Genomic DNA, 21,551 nt, shown 5'->3' with positions numbered 1-21,551 from the left:
TGGCAAGTGCAGTGCAGAAAAAGCAATAGAGCACAAAAAGTAACCCTCACGAAAGAGGCGCGACACACTCGAGGAAAACTTTGGCAGCTCTCTGGTGAAGACGGTTGCGCCAGCGACGGTGGCATCGCGCACCACAGCGGCAGAATTGAGACAGCGCCTGAGACTCTCGAGGGCTCAATGCGGAGCCGGAAGGTGATGGGGCAGAGGAGGCCCACCCTTCACGCTTGAGTGTGCGGGTTAACGCCCGCGATGAGGCGAAGTGGAAGCTCAAGAGAAGGAACGATGTGGCCGAAGAACGGAGTTGGAAGTGGTGCTCTCTGCGTGACCTTACAAGGAGGTTTCGAAAGATAGCCACTGGCCTGTTGGGACGAACTTCTCTTTTCTTCTCTTGCCTGGCGCGTTTCACATCTTGTGGTCGGTTGGGGAACAAAGACGGGTGGAACTGTTGCGAAGAAAAGGGCCTCGTAAGTGGGTTGGAAGTGAGCTGGAATCAGACATTTTGAGGACTTCAGGTTCGTTCCAAACCTGGCGTCACTTTGACTTGTGGGGGGACTAGTTTGGGGAAAATTTACTCGAAAAAAGGGGACTAGTATTTCGTCTATAGCTTGTTGTTCGCGCAAGCCGTGAGAAAAGCCAAGTACGAGTCTGCGAAGGGAAAGTTTTTCCTGATCGTGTTACTCGCAACAGCGTGTGGAATCTCTATCTGCTATTTCAGACACAGATTCAGAGTTTAATTTTTGGACAAATTTTGCCGAAAGATATTTATTGACGGTAACATGCCCATTACTCTGATTTCACAAACACTTAAGGAAGACAGGCAAAATCAACGCACCTAGGTTAGTATTTCTGATTGGTCCTGGTAGCTTTCCAAGAATAATTGTTCGCGCAAAATTCCTCCCTGCTTTCCTAATTTCGAGAACTGTATACATAGGAGGCGCTTCATGTCCGTTGCGCGGTACTACCTTCCTGTTATGCGTAAGAGTCTTGTTGCCCGCACCCTGTGTGTTACAACTCCCGCGTCTTCATGTTAATAAAACCCAGAGTTTAGCACTGAAGCACAGAACCTCTTGCTGGTCGATGTTTTTTCTTCATCTTTTTGTAGCAGAAAAGAAGAGGAACCCAGAAGCGGAGATATTGATCGCCACGCCACAGGTCACACGTGCCGCTGGAGAGAAAGAGTACAAAAATGTAAAGACGAAGCAAAGAAAACAATTTACACGACACAGCCCTTTACGCCATGTCTCCTCGATGGCCTGCCGGGAGAAGGCCGTGGGAATATTTGAAACACGTTATCTACAGACGGGGACGCCACCAGCATGTGAACAACGCGCCGCGTTAGTTCAGTCGCTGAGGCGTTGTGCTGCTGAGCCCTAAAACACGTGTTCGACCCCGGCCGCGGTGGCGGCTTTTCTGGTAAGGTGAAAAACAAAAAAAAGAAAACGCTCGTTTGTCGAGATTTCGACGCACATTATAGGTCCCCTGGTGGTGAAAATTCTTCCGTAACACTCAACTACAGTGCGCCTCATACCCCACCTTTAGGTTCGTGGCCTTAAACAGCAACATTAAAAGATATTTCAACGAACACGAACACGACCACCGCTGATTGCGTGGTCACCCCTTGCGGCGTCGCGATTACTGCAGGACGAGTCTCCAGACGTTATGAATGAACCACCGCAGCCAATGGAACCTTTATAGTTTTTGAGTGTTCTAGTAATGTGGCGCGGGTTGTGGCCTAGGAGATTGGAGAGGAACACAGTGAGCACCATGTTCGCCGTGGTCCTTGAAGACCACATGAAACCTTGTGGTTCAGACGAAGCGCGACTGTCATGTGGATTTTTCTGTGCCAGTTTATTTTATTGCGCACTTGGTTTGGTACAAAGAACACCTCGCTTGCTATTTGCTTGTGCAGGACAAAATGATTCTTTAATTTTAGGCACAGCATTCAGCGTCAACCATTCACGTCTAAATTTTTTTTTCTGAGCAAGTTTTATGGTTCCGTGTGTTTCTTGTATGGTCGAACGCTATCAACTTTCTGTTGTAGACTTCTTGAAGTATTGCACAGTGCGCTTTCTACGTAATATTACAGAATATGCCGCAGGTAATTCGAAACCGCCCATTGCAAAAGTTCTGAGTGATGGCAGCAACGATTACTGTCCAGCAAAATGCTTTTCGGGTCACGAATGCCGAATATGCCGAAAAAAACGTAAACTCATTGTTGCCTTCCTGGTCATTTGAAGCCTGAACTTGCGTGACGCCATAATGCCTTGTGTGTTCGGTCGTTTTTGTTTCTGGTTCAGGAAGGTCTATTTCCAGTGCCATTTTCATCCAGCTGCTACGAGTATTCGATTGAGGTTTTGTTTTCGGTTCGCCGGAACGACCAAGTTTTCTCTAACGAAAGATTTTTAGAGTGCACTTCATTCCATGCCTAAATCTCGGCGCATTTAAAACTTGACTCAACAGGGTATTTTAGGTAGACAAAAATACAGCTTTGCGACCCTAAGCAGTCGACGCCGTTGACTGCATCTGGGGGCGGGAATCCGATCTGGTAGCCGTATGTTCAAGGAAAAAATAAACAAGTTGTGATAACGACTGCTAACGTCACAGTAAAAAACCGCCAACTGCAGATTAGAACACTCCTGAAAGCAGAATAAACCCAGTTTAATTTCCATCCAAAGCATTTCTGTCCTTTTTCGAGTAAACATAAATGAAAAAGGTGTGGGTAGACGAAACACGCAGAAAATTTTTTTGAGAGGCAAAAAAGAACTGGTCGATAGCAGCTTTTTGTCGCCATCAATTTCCTGGTGTCAAAATTTCCTTCCTTTTTCAATTATTCCGACGGAGATTACATTATCACTAGCAGCGAGCAATGGGTTACGCAATAAAGGGGAACAAAAATCACGCTTCCGCACAGTAATTGTTACATATAGATTCCTCGGAATTAAAAAAAAAACGAACTGAAGAATCCGTCAAGAAGAACATATCACCAGAGTAAATACGAGGAGAAAGAAAATTAAAAAAACAAGATGATAAGTCACACACAACGTACCGATTTTTTTAAAGAAAAATAAGGGCCATCATCTTCGGGAGATTCGCCGCGGCTGTTCTTTAGAGGGAGCAAGGGTTCCGCGACTTCCTAAGCCGATTTCCGAGGCGGGCAATAATTGATCGCGACACGTCAAAGAGGATTGGGCGCGATTTAATCCACGACCCTTTTCTGCCCGCCGGACAATGATCGGATCCCACGAGGCAAATGACTCTGCGCGTCGCGGTCGCTGGCGCCGCCGCCGTCGTAGTTGCGCCCGCCAGAGACTACTGCATGGGCAGGCCCGATAAGGAGCTTCTTCGACCGGGACCTCCCCGATGTCCCGTTGATGGTGCGGCGCTGGGACCGATCGACTTCCGCGCGACTCCGAGCTAGGGGCGCGTGTAATTAGCATCTCGGGCGCGGCATTCAACTTCCCTACTGCGGGCCCCGGAAGCGCGCTTCCTCGGGGAGACTTGACTTCACGCTTCCCCGCGTCGAAAGTGGCAGCTTCGGACGCCTTTCGGAGCGCCCTTCCTCTCCTCGGTTTCGAAACTCCCGCCACCCGCGTTTTCCCGGGACGAGGAATGAATGAGGCGACTGCGGACTGCGAGAAACATTTAAGTCCGAGCCTAATCGCTCTTTTGTAGTTGAGCGGACGGCGGCGAGAAATCGAATCGGTTTGATCGATTTTGCGAGATTCGGTCGCGGTTCGCCAACCGACTGACATTTGGCGAGACGCGAGCCACTGCGCCAAGCTTTGCGCAACCTATTAAAGAACATTGAGCGCGTCATAAGGTCCCTGTAGGAAGCCCGTTTTTGTTTTTCTGCGCTTGCTCGGAGCTGCTGATTACCAGAAACCGTGCTGTGCAAGTTTTTATTGAATAATTGCCATATATTGCGTAGCGTACGCAGTTGAATAGCCGGTGCCGTGCTTTTTTTTTACGCGACCGGGGGGAGTTGACTGGGTTTGTGGAGTTTTAACGAGCAGCTGTTAGTTAAGATAGAGCAGAGGTTATTTGCTTTGTTTTTGTTGGGTTTGACGCCGCTTGTGCCAAATCCACAAAGAATATATTTTATTCATTTTTTTGTTCATCTCTCGTGTACAAAAGTGTCTGCTTCTGAGATTTTTTTTTAAATTTAATTACGCGAGGATGCTCAGTCATTTTTTATTGTTAGAATTTTGTTTCTTTTTCTACTGCTTCTCCAAGTGACGTTACCACGTGTCACCAACGGGCGAAGTCTCTGCCTTTTCGCCCAGTGTTTCTGGCCTACTTTTGTAGCAAATATTTCAATATATAATTCCAATTAAAACAAGGCCGTAATTTTAAGTTATGTGCTTCTGTCTTGTTTTAAATCTGGGAAAGGCTACAGGTTCCCTAAGCGGTGTTCACGTGTACAAACCTTCCCACCAGTCGCAGTTTTTTAGGGCAGCTTCAGAATGACATTACCACCAATATTCGGCCTTAAATAAGACTTGCAACGTTCCTTAAGCGACGAATATCGGCAATTGGGTGATTAAAGACAAAAGTCATACCACAAAACTAAGAAATTTGCGTGTAAATGGCCATGACCATGTGACTCAGGAAGCAGGCAAAGCCATGACATTGTGACGGTAATGAGAGGTGACGAGTTACCCGATCAGCCTTCAAGCTGACCGTGAATCTTCGTGTCGTATCCGTACAAACACTGTCTGCTTCTTTTAGTGATTTAAGACAGGCCTGGAAGGTTGTGGTCTTTCCCGTAGGCTTCATTTTCTGGACGGCTTTTAAATGCAAGTATCCCGATTTCTTTTTTTAAGAATATTTGTCTCCGAAGATAAAATATGTGTCCCACTTTCCTGTGATTCCTCGAATTCACAAGATTGTTGTGGAGCCGTCTCTTACTTTGTCTAGAAATTCAAGGCAGTGAATACCTGCTTCCGCGTTATAGCTTAACATGAGCGCCGGAACTTCTCGCTGTTTCTTGACGAATGAAGACGTACGTATTCATGCAAAATAAAAAAAACGATAAGAATAGAGCGGCAACTCGAGCATTCGAGAAAAACGGGCTGCTGAAGAAATGTATACTTCCGCTCTCAGTGAACCGGGGACCGAGGCCGCAGAACGCTCGTTTCTTTATTTTGTCCAGAGGCGACAGCAGCGAACTCAATCACAGAAAGGCAGCTTCTGCGACACGCTCCTGACTGCGGAGGCCGAAGCCCCTGATCTACATCCATCTTCCATTTCCTCTCTTTGCGCTCGCCACTGGTACGTGAAGGAACAGGAGGCACCCATTCTTGTTCGAATGCGATCCCCAGAACGCGATTGAAGACTCGGGCCCGGTGGCATCAGTCTCCCCGACATCTGTCTTATCCCCCAACCACCGCCTTCTGCTCGACGTTTTTTTATTTTTCTGTTGCAAAGTTCTTCGCACCCGCTATGGCTCCGGAAGGCCGCCTATTGGCTCTATATATTTTGCGTAGAATCATGTATACTTGCAGAAATCTTTACTTCGGCCGAACTTTCATCTCCCGGCCGAAATGCTTCACTTCCGCAGCTGCTTTCACCACCTCTTTTCTCTTTCGGTCGACCATTCCTGGACGTTTTCTAGTGCTTTAAAAATGTACGTTCCGGAGAAGCTTCTTTCTCCCTTGCGGTAACACTTCAACGCCCCCAAGTTATCGCTGTAGTAACTACAACGCTTTCACACATCAGATGCTCTCAAGCAGCTGTTTCTGATCCGCTTGCATGGATGGCCTTGTCTTAACGGTTACATCTTCTCCTATCCGCAATTGCAACAAGGTTAGCAATTGCAACGTTGCAATTGGAACCTGAGAGCCTCTAAGTTGCCGAGCTCTTAGGTGCCGATATTCTGAAAGGTCCTTAAAGATGGTGTGTAAGAGAAATAACCCTTGCACCAAGCCCAGCCGGGTCATAAAGCACACAAGTAGCTTTGTGGATTGCACGACGTGGGTGGTCTACCGTATCCCCATGTCGCGCAGAAAGCGCAACGTTGGACAAACAGGCAGGTGCCTTAATGTAAGGTTTAGAGAGCACCATGCGGCTGTAAATGCGAAAATGGGGTCTGGCCACCCGTCTGATCGCTGTCATAGGTCCATATGTTGCACTTCAAATTTCTCGCAGACACGCATCATGTACAGGTCTCCCTGACAAATAGACCTAGAAATTGTTGAGGCCTTCATGATAAGCAGAGAAGAGGAAAGGTGCTTCAGCGCACCGTCTTTGGTGCTGTCATCAAAGGAAATCAATTTTTTAAAGAGGGAGAGCTGGTTCCACATGGGCGAGGGGTAATTGCCGTACACACGTGTCGGTGTAAATTACTCCTTGTGATACGGGGCGGCTCAGTGGTGTGGCTTTGTGAAATGAGCAAGACTGACGTTTCCGACACTTTTGTTTGTTTTCGCTGTGTTTGTACGATTACACATATCGGTATCATGTGCACATAGGCATTTTCCGTGTTTCTGTGTCATAAACTGAGTTGAAGTTTTAGGGTGTGTTTCGCCGTCTTCGCCAGCTTTGTCCCTGTGCCAATGTTCGCTAGCACGATGAATTCCCTCGTTAGTGTACCCAAATCACCCAACGTAGCGCTTTAGCTGTAAGACAGGGCTGGCGATGGTTCCTTGCCATGACTCTTGTGAAGTTAGTGGCGGTTCGTTTTGATGTTCGGCCCTGCCGCGACGTGAAGGCGGGCCTGCGTGGCGTGGAAGAGGGTGCCGGCGGCGACGACCAGCGCAGTTCCTCCCGCAGTTCTCCTCCGCGAAAGCACGGGCAGCAAGCCCGATGGGCACGAACACCGGTGTGAGCCTGGTGTGCCGGGCCACTGATTCTCCGCTGTGTTTTGGGAGGAACAAGCTCGCGTGAAGAAATTATTTCCTTCACTTTGTCGGACTAAATTGCCCCTTCAGACTTGCTACGGCACAAAACTGGGGAAGCGGAGGACAGTTCACCCTCTTCAGATGTGAGCATTACTTCCCAAGAATAAGCGTTCTCGGTGGCTAGGGCGACTAGTTCTCTTCACGTGCTGTCGCGTGAACGTGCCTTCTTTTTCGCCTCCCTCGCGATGTAAGGTCATCGCCGAAGATTCGCATTATTCGCGTCAGGCAACGGGCTGATTTACATCGTGGTATCACTGAGGGCTCGCGCTGGGGGACCCCGGTTCAGTTCTCACACAAACAGCAAAGTACCCAATTTTCCTTTCAATGTAATTGAATGACATTACCGATATATTTCAAATACGCGCTTCAGTACAGATTCCGTCGTTTCTTGGGTTTCTGCACTGTCAGCGAAGTCAGTTTATGTACCAAAAAGCTACAACTCCGGTTTTTCGCGCAAATATGGTCCCACCGCAATCGCATTGAAACAAGCGAACTGCCTCCCGTCTTCTCACGCCTGGAGTGCGCTTACGAGTATGCGCGAAGGATCCAACAGCGTCTACTTCAGCGCCACCAGCAAAAGGGTTTCGAATTCCCATACGTCGCGCTCTTAGCTGTCGAGTAGCATCTTAGCTGTCGAGTAGCAAACGACGACAAGAAAGCTTCCGGTAGCTTGCGTATTTTCGTGTGACGTACTGTCGTCTTGTCGTGTTCTCGTGTCGTGATTCTAGCAGCTGGCCATTTCACCACAGCATGATGGCAGGGGCAGCGACAGGCAGTTCTGTTGTGACTACAGGAATGTTTGTCGTTGAAAAAAAATTACACCATCTTCCCGCAGGGGAACCCTGAGTAGTATGCGAAGCAGCCATGGGGTCGACTGAAGTTCCCATTAGTTTTCAGTTCGTCGTTTCCCTTGACGTTCAGCTTCGCGTGCCTTCGTTGTATGTATCAGTAGCTTCTTGACGTTGTTTGAATGAGTGACGGACATAAGGCGCGTTCGTAGCACATGCTCCTGTCTCGGTTTGTAGCGCAGTGGGAAAAGCGCCACGTACCTCTCGTTGGGCCAGAGAATCGTGGGATCGAAACTGGGCGCCGCCTAACTATTCCTTTTTATAGTGGACTGCGCTGACGTCAGCCCAAACGCTGACGGGGCTGAAGTGACGCGTATGCGCAGTAGAGTGCGGGCGGCGGACAACGACAACGAGGGAGGGAGGGATACAGCCCCGAGCATGAGATGTTTCGCATCTAAAAATTGTCTTGGGCGCTACGACCTAAATGGGTGTCATAACAACGGATGGCTTTGTCGTGAAAACAGGGCTTCTGTTGTCACAACAAAGTTTTTGGTCGTACGATAGGAATTCTGGTTATATTTCTGCGGTATTCCTGTTGTCATTCTAGACTCGGATGTCTCCCAATTTTTAGGGAAGAAACTTTGTTACTCCAGTGCTACCACACAAAATACCTCTTTCCGTCAATGTGATGTTCAAGCTCTGCCATGATCAAGCCAGCGCCACATGCGGCTTCCCAGTGAAGCCGTTTAATCGATCATTCGTTCCAAAAAGACGAATTGACGCATGAAGGTGCTGGATACATTCAAGTTAACAGCGCGTTCGCGCCTGCAGCGCCGTCCGTGCCGAGCAGCGCCTGTGTTTTGTGCTACGGTGCAATTTTATGCGGGTTCACTGCGCGCTCTAGGCACAAAAACCGGGCTTTCGCTAAACAATCTTGATTCAACTGTTTTTCAGCACGGCAAGTATTTTACAACATGGCGGCACAAACGTTTTCCGTACTTTGGCGAAGTGCCTCAAAGTGCACCCTTCTAGAAACGTGCTCCTCTTTGGGGAGCAGAGAAGTAGAGAAATATGCAGCCATCGCTTCAGTTTTCTCTGAGCTATAATAGGCCGAAACACTGCAAATAGACGTGTTAGGCCTCGTTTGGATGAAGTGGGACAATTATATTGCATTTTAAATTTTCCATTATCACCCTGAAAACTTCTCTGGCGTACATTTGAGCCTATTCCCAGCTTCTCGGCGCTGCGTACCCTTTCACCTTTACAGGTAACTGCCCGCTGGGTGAAAATTCGCCGAAACGGCCTAATGCGCTCCCCGTTTCAGCCGTCTCCGACGGGGCTTCAAAGCAAAACAAAATGTACACGCGACGCGATGGGGGCCGCGCTTTCGTGGCAAGCCATGCACACGCACCATACCGCGAAGGCCCCATTGAGGCCATTACGCCATCTGCGCCACGTAAATCTCGATTGTTTTGTGCTCGCCCTTTTTGGGAAACGCCTCCCGCCGTCACCTCGTGGACGGAGGGCATACTTTCGCCGCGCTGTATATTAGCCCCTCGAGATTGCGGCATCGTCAAGAACGGTAGCACGCGCGCCCAAACAAGCGGCGTGAGTTTGTGCGGGCGCCATCTCCCGCCACACTTCACCAGCCTAGCTGAAACTCCACGAAAACACAAGAAACGCCAGGGTGTCGCGGGTTCTTGCGCAGTGCGCGAGGTTGAACCGCTGGGAACACGACAGCTACGTACTTCTGAAAGTGGCACGTCGCTCCGCGAAAGCGCGGCGGCGCAGATGCCGTCAGAAAGCTGGACGGGTGTAGAATCCCTCGCGGGAGTCCTGGTTGTTGAGAGCTTGACAACGCCCGCCCTGCTTTTGCGCGGCGTTATTCTTCACTTGCGCTTTGTTAGGCACGCGTGGGTTGGCACGAGATGTGTGACGTCTGAGAAGTTAGTTCCCGGCAGGGACTCTGTTTCGAAAGTAAATCCCTTATGCAGTTGCCCGGATGGCTCAAAACGCGTGCAGGAGAGCCCTGTCAAGTCGAGTGCCTGCAACGGAGTTTGGCGCATATTAAGTGGAAGATGAGTAGTTTGCTGAACCTGGTAGAAAACGCGCGAATGAGTGAGTGAGTGAGTGCGTGAGTGAGTGAGTCAGTGAGTAAGTGAGTGAGTGAGTGAGTGAGTGAGTGAGTGAGTGAGTGAGTGAGTGAGTGATCAGTAAGTGGGTGGGTGGGTGAGTGAGTGAGTACGTGGGTGAGTGAGTGAGTGAGTCAGTGAGTAAGTGAGTGAGTGAGTGAGTGAGTGAGTGAGTGAGTGAGTGAGTGAGTGAGTGAGTGAGTGAGTGAGTGAGTGAGTGAGTGAGTGAGTGATTATCATCACAAACCTATAACGCAGCTTTGCATTGCGGTGCTGACATGAGCCTATCTTGCCTCTAAATATATAAAAAAACATAAGGGCGATTGCCAGTACTGTTCATATTTGTTGTTGCTGTCTTTCCGTTCACATCGGATGGTTAAAACTAGGGCAGCAAACATACGCGTTTTATTTAGCTTCAACTGCAGAAAGCACATCTGTCGGACAGGGATAAGAAGGTCCAACGTGCTAAACTTCACGTGTTAACTACCCCTGGAACATCGATAAATGGGTATCTAAGGAATGAGAGCCACAGGGCTTGATTCTGCCAGTAACTGACTGCGCCTTCTGTTTGATTCCTTTTACGTCAAAGATGAAGAATTTTGCCACGCTACGTGCAAATGCCGCGGAAGCAATGCCGCAAAGGCCGCGGAAGCAATAAACATCACCCTGGCATTCTTAATGCTCGAAGGCAGCAAAATTGGTCATTTATCTTGGTTTCCTTTCCACATATCATTGTTAATCCTGGGATTAATTTCACAATTTACATTGAATCTTTCTGCAATTCAGAAAAGTGAAAAGGACAAAAGTCATTTTGTCTGGAGTGCCTTCTGTAGGCGATAGGGTAATCAGGTAACCAAAATCTCAGATGAAACTACAAAAACAGCTCCGCGTACACCGTCACTGAGGCAGAGCGGTAACAAGTGATCGGCGCTGTATTCTAACTGAATTTTTGTTAAAAGTGCAAGCCCCTATATTTTTATATATTTCGAATGGTAAGCGATAAGTTTTAAAAAAAGATGATGTGTTCTGTCTTTTTCCCACCAAAGCGTGAAGCCTAATATGAGACAACGCCTAAAAGAAACATGAGTTCTTTTAAAACCGTGAATACGATTCGCAGCTTCTTCGAAACGCATTCCGAGTCTTCAAACGCAGTTCTTTTTCTGGAAATATATCTCCTTGAGAAGTTATATTTTCGCTCCGAACAATGAAGCCCTATTTCAGCCTGTAATTGGCCTGCTGAAAATCAGACCGCAATACTGTCCTTCAAAGCCAAATGCCACCCTTCCTTTACCAAGGTATCATCATCCACTGCCTGGATCCTTGTCCGAGCAGCTGCGGCAAACCTACAGGTGCTGCAAGCACACAGGTGCAGCAAGGGAGCCAATCGTGCGAAGTAATGAAAACTATCCTCACCTCAATAGCACATACCAGCCTTGAGCAACACCTCCAGCAATTGACATGAAACGTCTACCCAATGACTTCCTTCGTCACCGCTTTACAAAACGTAATGCCTCAAATAGAATCACTCCCCTCACCCCATTGCTGCAATCACCTGTCCATTACATTTTCGAAGTGTCACAAGCCATTTTTCAAGCTCATTCATGGCTTTTTTGTATGTTTTTTAAACCCTCCCTTTATAAAATCTTTATCCGGGGACCTGTAGGTAATAAAATGAAATGAGATGAACGAAACAAACGTCTCGTTTCTCGTTGACCACAAGTCCTCTCAGCCTGCTGACCTTTCGGCTAGAGCCAGGTAAATGTCACAAAGTAGACGAATTACCGATAAACAAACAAAGGAACCAGATGCTTCTTTTTCTACATTTCCAGGTCAATACCTCCTAAACCACGCCTGACTGCACGCCATAAACCAAGCTAAAGCTAATACACGTATCCGAACGTACCGACCATCGTATATGCTATGCATAGAACTGCCAACAAATCCGAGGTGCACCTCTGTCCCAACCTGACTATGGAGCTGTGGTAGGGAGAGTTACCCGCTGTACGCGAGGCAGGCAGCCACGGCAGACTGAACAGGCAAAGTTCACGGCAGACACCGCTGGAGGCATCCACTGAGGACCCCGGCCGTACACAGAAAATATACTGTTTTATTATTTTAGATGCGAAGCATCTTTTGCTCAGGGGTATTTCACTTGTCAGTGTCCCGTCCGAAGAGCCTCTGATCATGATTGGGGCAGGATGCCCCTAGGAATTGGTTAACCAAAGAATCCATCACGAGATAGCTTCGCGTTCAACCACCGTCGTCATCATCCCGTAGAGGAACTGCTGAAGAAGAAGAAGGAGAAGAAGACAAGGCTGTGAAGGGGAGGGCGTGTACGTTGCTAATCCACCACGAGATATCTTCGAGTTCAACCACCATCGTCATCTTCCCGTACGGGAACTGCTGAAGAAGAAGAAGGAGAAGAAGACCAAACTGCGAAGAGGAGGGCATGTACGTTGCTTTCAGCCGGTGCACCAACGTCAACAACCTTTACCTCACCTACGCCGACGGAGACAATCGATTCTACCACAGAGACGACAACATCGACAAGAACATGATTGACAAGTTTCGGCGCCTCGAGAACCACCGCCTACCCACTGTCACACAATAGTACTGGCGTGCCTTTGCCACCGGTGTGGACCCCGACGCAGAGTTCCCTCTGGCGCTACCAAACACCAGATCACTCAACATAATGGCAACACAATGGAACCACACGGAACCCCCATGATGCTTCGCATCCTCATCAGGGTTCCCCACGGGAAGATGGTGTGATTTTTTTTATATGCGAAGCCTCTCATGGTCGGGGCTATGTCCCTCTCTCCACCGTGCGGCGTCCACACCCCCACTGCACATGCACGGCTTCTTGAACGCCCGGTAGCGTCATAGCATTTAAGGGCTCCTGGAGCGGCAGTGTTGCCGGTGTCTTCCTGGGCCGGCAGGAGACGAACACGGTTCACACGCCTTCGACGTTTCATCGTTGTCAGCAGCCCAAAACCATCCGGGGAACATGCATCGACCTCGTCTTCACCAACTTGAGGGTTCATCCACTACAACAGCCCTTGACTTTACATTTCACAGACCATAAGGCGGTCATAATCAAAGCGGAACGCCAACCACACCTCGACGTCACCTACGTTGAAAATGATGATGATAATGCTTAAATAAAGATACACTCATGCCACGTACAACGTATCTCTCTCTCTGTCTCTCTTTAATGCCTCTCCACAGTAACACCCCCCCCCCACCCCAATAAAATTACACCATCTTCCCATAGTGGAACCCTGAGTAGTGTGCGAAACGGCCATGGGCTCACGCAATGTCCCATTTCGTAGTTCCGCTAAGTGAAAAGTTTAGTAGTTACCATGGAAAACAAACGGTAAATATAACGGTAACTACGTACCTCAACCTAACGGAAACTACGAACTGAAAACTAATGGGGACATGAATCGACCCCATGGCTGCTTCGCCTACTAGTCAGGGTTCCCCTACGAGGAGATGGTGTAATTTTTTTTCTCGTCCTTCTCCTACGGCGCGTAGAGGAAAATGTCGCCAACTCGACGAAACACTCCTGCGCCACATAAGGGTACGGTAGAATGCGAGGGTAGGCGATGCATTTTTCGATACTTTGCATTTCTCTTCAACAGGATGTTGAACCGCGGGGTGGCGGACTGTCCGAAGTAAATTCACTATCAACACTTCCATCGCCATTCGTATTTCGCTATTCGGATTGACGCTGTAAGCAAATTTAGTGAGAAAAATTCCAAGCAGTATATCGGTACCCCCAAAGCATGCGTCTGTGGTTGCTATTGACTGGCAACAAATGCAGGCTCTAAACCCCCGCCGCACTAAAACGGAGCGACACTACGGAACACGTTCGCATCGACGCCATAGAGAAATCAATAAACATCCGTTACGAAGCTGCGCACTGCATCCGCGCTGTCGTCAGTGATTACATCATAAACCGTTTATAAAGACCGCTTGCCTCGACGGTGGCAGTGAACTGTTGAGACTACGCGAACCTCGACAGCATGCACGAATAAAGTGCTAAACGTAACTTTAAATAGAAGTTTAAATGTACATACAAACGCAAAGTGATATCGATTATTCACTATGGCTGCACACAACGTCTGGGATGTGGGTGAAAATGTTTACACCAAAAAGTTGTGCCGTTAGTCTAACACATGGTGCTTTCTGGTAGCGTATAAAAATAGCTTAGTACGTTGTGGAGCATTTCTTTGAAGGCAAAAAATGACATTTTCAAGAAATTACAGATAATTGCAAGCGTTAATGCTCGAACTTTTCCCGAGCCAGACCAAGCCAGACAAAGCGCTTTGCCTTTAAAGGCGATTTCGGAGCGTGCGTTCTGCCTGCAATTTTGCACAAGTGGACGCGAATGTGTATGAGCGCCTTATACATAGATCAGTCGTTCTGCCTCTCTCAATACGTAAGAATTATATAATATATTCATGAAGCGCCTGTGACCGAAACTGCGGATATACCAGATTTTGTGAAGCTTTATACTGTGACTAAAAACGATGCGGCTGAAATGATTTTTTGCAGCTTTTCCTCCTACTCCTCCAGCAGCAATTGTATTCTTGTAGAGAGCTGATGCATCGAAATTGCTACCCCTCGAAGATTGCCCCAAGTATCGATTTCGTTGAAAATCCGGCCTCGTGTTGAGCCGGCCTGTGGGACGTTACTCGAGATATTTAAACAACCAAAAAAATCAAAACTACAAAAGTGGCTGAATACAGGGCGTTTCACCCGACTTTCTCATCCCCACTTACTCATCAGGGTTCATTTTGTGTGCAAAATTGCCGCTCAAGGCAAAAGAAAATTGTTGCACAGAACGTAAGCGAAGCTTCAATCAGCAAAATGAATCCTCTTGTGCCAGAAAGCCTCTTTATAGTGAACAGAAATGTCGACGAAATTTGGCCGAAAGCTTCTCCTGAAAGCGGGGAAGAACTAGTCATTCTTCCGACAACCAAATTCTTCCGACAACCAAATGGTTATGAAAATTCCTTTTGTTTATTGGTGAGAAGGTTTTCCCTCTTGGAACAATTTTTAGAGCAAAACCGTATGTAGCTGCCCTGCGGTGGTGGTCCATGTCCGTCCATCCATACAACAAAATGTTCGTCTCGGGTGTTTGCGAATGCTCTTTAGCTCTCAAAGGAATGAAGGTATCTCGGAAAAAATCACACTGAAACTGGCCGATGGGACGACTCAGTCATTACTCTAAGTTTCCTGTACGTGTCATAATAACTTCACATCGAACTTGTAAACGTTACGGAATTCCCAGCTGCTGTCATTACGGGACTCTCGATGGAGAGAGTATGGTCAATAAAAAAACAGCTGTAACTGTTGCCTAATCGAAGCCACCCTGAAACAAACTATGTGAGAAGTAGTCGCTAAGCTGAGTGTAACATTGCACGAGTTTAACTACTCTTCGTAATTACGTAGGTCACTGGGATGGAGTATATAGGGTGCAATTAGCCTCTGGTATACCTACATGGCTTGCTCCGGGAGTAAAATAGTCAGGCCCACCTTTTTTTAATTTTTTTATTTATTTACTTTAAGTGCTTACCAACAGCAGAGAGCCTACACAGGTGTAATTGACGAATATCCGCAAAAAAACTGGTCTTAGCAAGCTTCGTTCAATTAGTTACCTAGGACGTATGCGGAATCGCAAACAACAAACAAATGTGTTTTGTCGCCCGTTTAGCGCGTGTTATCGCAACGGCTTTCTCACCTTTCTTTTTACCTTCTCTTTTCTTTTGGCTGTTCTTTCTCTTCTTTACACCATCTTTCTGACCTCTGCTCCAAGTATTTAATGCACTTGTGTTCAACGCAGCTGGCGCTGCTGTTTGAACGTAACAGTAGTAATTTTTACGCATTCTGCTTTACCGAACACCCTGTAAGATTACCTACTTTGCTCTCCCACTTGCACAGCGCGCGCGTACGCCCACACGCACAGGGACGCACACGCACTACCGCTAACACACGTCCATCCAGTGTCTTCTTTAGGCCACGTTAAGTTCAGAAACCAGGAATACACGATGAATTGTGCGATTAAAGGGGCACGTACGCACCGCTTTTGTGAAGAGAACACCAAGTCATGGCTAATGGACAGGGCAATGGCAACAAAAGAGTGGAGAAATAAATTAACGAAACAAAGTATCGGGAGGAATGAAGACCTTAAGTAAAAAAAACTCCGCTTCGGTCGTTGTAAAGTTAGTTCCCTTAACGGTTAGGAAGTGGTGGTTAGTTGGAGAAGGTCTGCTACAGTCTCAATACAGCGTCGCTCGAGCGCCTCAGGGCAGAATGGCTAGTATGTTTGCAGCACTGTTCGCGTTGGCGGGTGCAGAGGATGCTCTCAACTTTTTGGGGCCCGCAATTTCACCCCAGGACGTACGCCTTCGTTGCCTGGCTCCCAGACAGGACGATTAATGATGCAGAAAACTTGAGCTGAGGCAAACTACACGTCCACGTTTACTTGGAATAATTGTTTCCCATGGCAGACGGCCCAACAGTGGGGGCGCGTATTTAGTGTAAGAAAGAGCGGCGCTCATGTGAGAGCAACTTTTTGAACTCTCCACGGCTTCTCCTCTGCTAAACGAGGCACGCCGAATAAAGTACGAAGAATGCCGCGAGTTGCAAGATATGCAATGTCAAATGGCTGTTTTATCTGGAAGCCCGCATAAGGCTACACAACAGGATTTAGTAGTGCGCTTCTGCGTCTGAGAACGGTAGTAAATTGATGTGTAAAAATATATCTTTGAGTGAGAACTTCCTATCAGCGTCCCTCCAAGCAATAAGACCAAGCCCTTTTGTACTGTATGAAGGTAGAAAGACTATTTCCGGGAATGCACGACACACACACACACACACACACACACACATATATATATATATATATATATATATATATATATATATATATATATATATATATATATATATATATATATATATATATATATATATATATATATATATATATATATATATATATATATATATATATATATACACAAAGTAGAAGTACGCTTTTCGGAGACTTTATTTCCAACGTTTCGACCTGCGACAGGTCTTCCTCAGGAATGAAGGTAAAATCGTACGGACTCAGAGTGGGGGCGGCGCCCCGAAACACAAGCCACATGGGAAACAAACACACAAACGACCACACACAGCATACAGACCTGAGGAAGACCTGTCTCAGGTCGAAACGTTGGAAATAAAGTCTCCGAAAAGCGTACTTCTACTTTGTGCGTATTCCTGCAGCAACTAAGGACTCCACTTCACGACTATATATATATATATATATATATATATATATATATATATATATATATATATATTTATATATATATATATATATATATATATATATATATATATATATATATATATATATATATATATATATATATACACGAGAGGGTAGACACACGTATGAAAACGATGATCGAACTAACGTTTCGACCGGGGTCCGGTCTTCGCCAGAGGTCTTCGTCACTCTGACGAAGACCGGACCCCGGTCGAAACGTTAGTTCGATCATCGTTTTCATACGTGTGTCTACCCTCTCGTGTATTTTTGAAACCGAATCCCGGAACTTATTCATCGCTATATATATATATATATATATATATATATAAGCAGTAGCAGCAACTTCTCGAGGAGCCAGAAGAAATAGTTTAGAAAATGGTAGACGCAAGATTAAAAACAAAAATTGCGCCCACCTCCCCGCGAGGGGAACCCTGTGTAGATGCGACGCATCGTGGGGTTCACTTGGTGTTTCCGTTGGATTGATTCTGAAATCGCGTGAAACGTGTCGGTAACGCGTATGATTATTACGTTTTATGATTATTATTATGTTTTATTGGCCAATCTTGGTCAATCTCTCTAAGTGGTATGCTTGGGGCTTCGCTGTCGCAACGACCTTTACTCCATCATTGTTGCTGTAAGTGTGAGCTTCTTTTCTTTTATTGCAAGTGTTAATCATTGCCCCATCATGCGTTGTATCAGTAGCTTCTTGACGTAGTTTGAATGAGTCAAGGATATAAGGCGCGTTCGTAGCATTTGATTCTGTCTCGGTTTTGTGGCACAGCGCGGAGAGCATCATGTACCTCGCGTTCCGACCATTTGCATTTTACCTTTTTATAAACAAAGTAATTGACAAAGTAATCTCTATACGACTGACGAATAACCTGAACAAATTTAATTTACTACCTCCCAGTAAATTTGGGTTCCGTTCCAGCCACTCTACTGACCTTGCGCTTCTTTAACTTACTGATTATTAATACCTTACACATGCGTCAAAGACAAAATTTGTCGACTTCACTTCACCGTAAAAACCTTTACCTTCTATTCCCCCGTTAAAATTGCTCTCAATGACATCCCTGTAAGCGACTGCTCTAGATTCCTAGGCGCTCAACTCTTAAGTAACATGAAATACCACCGACACGTTTGATATATTACAAAACAAAATGGTGTATGGCATAAGAATACTGAATAAATCTCTCCTTTATTTTGGTCCCTCAATACGAATTTCACTGTATTTTTCTTTTATTCAATTCATTCACGCATTTTAATGCACTATTTCATGGGTTAACACATACACCGATCACCTAAGTTCAGTGCAGACAATTGAAAACCAAGCAATAGGAATTGCGATATCTGGCCCATTTCGCACTAACGCTACGTCAGTGCTTGACGAAAGTCACGTATTAAGTGTTCGGGAATTGCTAATTATAACCTAGGTATTTATATGTATATGATTACGAACAATAAACATTCGAACTTGGCTTCTATTCTTGCGAATAGCAATGTGACGAGGTTTTTGTTAAGCAATCATTTTCTCTTGCCAAAAGTTCGCACAAACTAAGGCGAGCAAAACGTTTATTTTTCTGGGATATTTTTAAATAGTTTACCTCTCGACTTTAAATCAACCCGTTCCCTGTATGAAATTAAAACGAGGTTAAAAGATCATACCATATCAACTAGCTAGCCCGTTTCTCTATTTCGTAATTGTTTATTGTTCGTTTCGAGTTGCTTTCTGTAATAACTTGTTTTTGTAAATACAATGTGTTCTTCATTTTCAGTTGCATTCCGTGAGATTAAAAGCGCCTACACACATGCATTTGCTTGTAATTGAATTGACTGTAGTTCTGTTTCTCTTCTACGTATATTAAAACTACTCCCACTTCTACATTGTACTGTAGGAACCCTTACTGTCTCTGGCTACGGGACCTCTTTCTGTGCACTTGCATATGTTATGCATATTTCGCAGAAATTAAAATTTTTTGGTCCTGATTTTGAATGCAGCGCGCTGGTCACACCATATGCTATGCCACAGTGCAGCGCAATCTAGTGGAAGAGTCGTAATTAGCAGCAGCTATGGCGCAGTTTTAGTTTAGTGTTCGCTATCCTGGTGGTACCGTTGAAGATATCATAAACGTTTAGTTTCCAGTACCGGAGATTTGTTTGCATGCTCAGACTTATCTGAAAAGAAGGGCTTATTGCAAGAGCACTTGTGATACATACATACATACATACATACATACATACATACATACATACATACATACATACATACATACATACATACATACATACATACATACATACATACATACATACATACATACATACATACATACATACACACATACATACATACATACATAGTCACCAACTGTTCGTTTCCCGTGATACAGGATCACATTTATACATCAGCTGTCACCTGCAAGTTACTGTAACAAAAAAAACCGGAACGAGGGAAAACGAAACCAGGCGAACCACTACTGCGTAACAGGTCATTACCACGGCGCCTTCAACCAAGAAATTTCAGCATTAAAGCCGGGCAGTAAAAAAGGGCACTAAAGAGAACTTCAAAACCATTCCCTCAGCGCCTTTGAACGGCCCTAACGAACCGACCATGACAGAAACGGGGCGGTTGAGAGGAGCCCCTGACAGAGAAGTCTCGGTAATCTACTGCGCGCTCATCCCGACCTCTCGTCAATCACGCACGAAAATGGGCTTCAGTTGTAGTGAGAACTCGCGGGGTGGCAAGACTTCAGAAGCGGCGGTGCGGGAAACCGAGAGGAAAGCTCGGATTGGGGGGAATGAAGACAGTCGGCTGCGCTGGGGACGCCTCGGTAATGGAATGCGGCGAGAGTTGAAAGCGATTTCAAGCGGAACACAGCGGGACGGCCGGAGGGACGACGGCCTCGGCGGCGCAGACGAGACGCTTTGTATAATGAACGTAGCGCGTTCGGCAGAAGCGGAGATTTCTGTCCGGCCTTCTGTACTTAAACCTCGAAAAAGAAAGCCACTGAACGGGACCAATTAGCTTTAAGTTTATACTAACGTCGTTTCTGTTTTGCGTTTTGCCAGAGCTCGTTTCTAGCTCGTTTCTAACTTCGCTTTGTCGAAACAGCTTGGGAGTCGGTATCAAGAGAGAAAAAGGGACGGACAGATACAAGAAATGAGGAGGGGAAGGCGATTCAGAATAAAGCAGCGGGCGTTTTCGGAAACGTGGGTCCAACTTGTGCGGACTGCTAATGAGCGTACGTGGACTTAGCATTCAATGGCTTGAACTCGGCTGGGTCGTCTTGTTCCTTCCGCGCTTGTTCGTGTTTGAAACGGGGAGTGGGGGGAGGAGAAGTATTGAGGCTTCTTTTTGTGCTAGCTTTAAATGAGGAAGCAATATATCGACTCAATATGTCAGAAATACAGCGTCGTGGTTATTGTAACCGAGTGATTGCCGACGAAAGGGCCATGAAATTTTTGACTGGGCAGAGAAGAAGAAAAGGGGCGAAAAGTGTTGGGATTGATGCCGAATTTCTCTGGAAAGCTTCTCTAAGCAAAAAAAAGTAATTAAATTAAAAAAAGGTAAATTTGTGTTTTGATTGGAACCAAGCACACCGGCTCGATGAATGTATCCGGTGCTCGCGCGGGAGACGCCTAACAGGTCACAGAAATCAGCACGTGGTAGCTGAAGAATGCTACACACCCGAAATTGTCAGCTAGTTCTCCCTTTCATGATGGCAGATGAAGCTGTGAATTAGAGTTAACACCTCAAACTTTATTTGAACGTTTGGTACAAAGTTGTGATTTAAGGCATTCAGGCCATCCAAGGGTCGCCACAGAGCCAATGTTAAGAGGTATATTTTTGGTCATCCTGTTCATTCCTTTACCCTTAATTCCCAAGTCCTCGCTACCTTGTCCTCCTTCTTATCTCGCTACGTTTGACGCTGCAAGGAAAGTTGTAGGCGGGGGCGGCGAAATGTTTTGATGTAAACGCCAGGAAAGCAATTTTGATGAAAAAGCGAGGCCTCTAGGTACACAGAATGCGGAGGCATTTAGTTCATCCGTACATAGCCTCCAGGACGTTCTTACCAGTTCGTTGTAAACAAAGGGTAAGCGTTAGCGCACGCCCAGCGCTGCACATCGCAGAACGGGAGCGTTAAATCCTTCCTAAGCGTGTAGTGCGCGCAGGGAAGCGAACGGCCGCGGCACGCAAACAAAGTATGTCATTAGAAGCTGCTTTCTACTTCCCCTCCACACCTGCTTTGCGTGGCGGATTTGCGGTGAGGCGAACTTTGTTTATTGACTCAAATTTCCACTCGCACTCCCTTCTGCGCCGCAAATGCGAGGGCCGCAGGCAGTATGAATTCGGACATCTGCAAGCGTAACATTTTGTTCAAATATTTCTTTAATTTGCTTCGTC

The 21,551-nt window shown here is 46.4% G+C and overlaps 1 protein-coding gene across 6 annotated transcripts in view; it reads right to left on the bottom strand.

Annotated features, from left to right (window-relative positions):
• Nucleotides 1–21,551, bottom strand: part of LOC144179609 (sex peptide receptor-like) — a 429,469-nt gene that overhangs the window by 271,381 nt on the left and 136,537 nt on the right. The window contains exon 2 of one of the 6 annotated variants that reach the window (XR_013324304.1): nt 798–1,165. The exons of the other annotated variants lie outside the window; for them this stretch is intronic. The gene's annotated coding sequence lies outside the window, so the exon portion shown is untranslated. Of the gene's footprint in view, nt 1–797; nt 1,166–21,551 lie in introns of those variants that run through there. 6 annotated transcript variants of the gene reach the window in all.

The sequence above is a fragment of the Haemaphysalis longicornis genome, unplaced genomic scaffold, assembly GCF_048455015.1.
Source record: "Haemaphysalis longicornis isolate Haplotype H1 unplaced genomic scaffold, Haemaphysalis longicornis Haplotype H1 scaffold_4, whole genome shotgun sequence".
In the NCBI taxonomy this organism is placed as follows: Eukaryota; Metazoa; Arthropoda; class Arachnida; order Ixodida; family Ixodidae; genus Haemaphysalis; species Haemaphysalis longicornis.
This window is presented reverse-complemented; position numbering and strand designations above follow the sequence as displayed.